Raw genomic sequence first — 772 nt, 5'->3', positions numbered from 1 at the left:
AAGATTGTTTACCAATCCTTTCTTATTGCCAATCCAATTCAGTTAATGTATTGTTCCGGATTTTTCACCACTCTGCAGTGTGACAGATGTACCCAAGTGTCTCTTTCCTTTATCCTCACAGTCGTAGATGTAGATAACAGTACTTCAAACGGTCCTCGCCACCGCTCTTGATCCCAATTCGTCCTTCCTTAAATCTTTGATCAGAACCCAGGCTCCTGGCTCAACTGGGTGTGTCCTTTGGAAACTTTGTGGAAAAGCTGACGCCACCTATTGAGACACAAAAGACAGAGCAGCAATTAGTCCTCGCATGTAACTAGTCATTTTTTATTTACATCCTCTCAGTTAGGTGGATTAGTAAACCCTGGAGCCGTCAGAGGACGTCCAGTCAAAATTTCAAAAGGACTGAGCCCTGTTGATCTTGAATGAACGGCCTCTGAGGTAGAGAAGAGCTAAAGGAAGTGCAGTCACCCAATCCATCCCTATTGACACTGTAATTTTAGCCAATTTTGCTTTCAACATTGAGTTATTTCTCTCCACAGCACCTTCACTGTGTGGATGTTATGCACAATGGGTTCTGAAGTCCATTTGCAATTTCTCAGACAGCATTTTAATAATTTTGTTGACAAAATGTGCTCCATTATCTGAGGTTAGTTTCTTTGAACTCCCCATCTAGGCACAACATCTCTCATTAAAGCCTTAGCCACTGATATGGCATTTACATGCTTGACTGGATAACATTCAGGCCATTTTTGAAAACATATCAACTATGACC

The sequence above is a fragment of the Sprattus sprattus genome, assembly GCF_963457725.1.
Source record: "Sprattus sprattus genome assembly, chromosome: 20".
Taxonomy (NCBI): Eukaryota; Metazoa; Chordata; class Actinopteri; order Clupeiformes; family Clupeidae; genus Sprattus; species Sprattus sprattus.
This window is presented reverse-complemented; position numbering follows the sequence as displayed.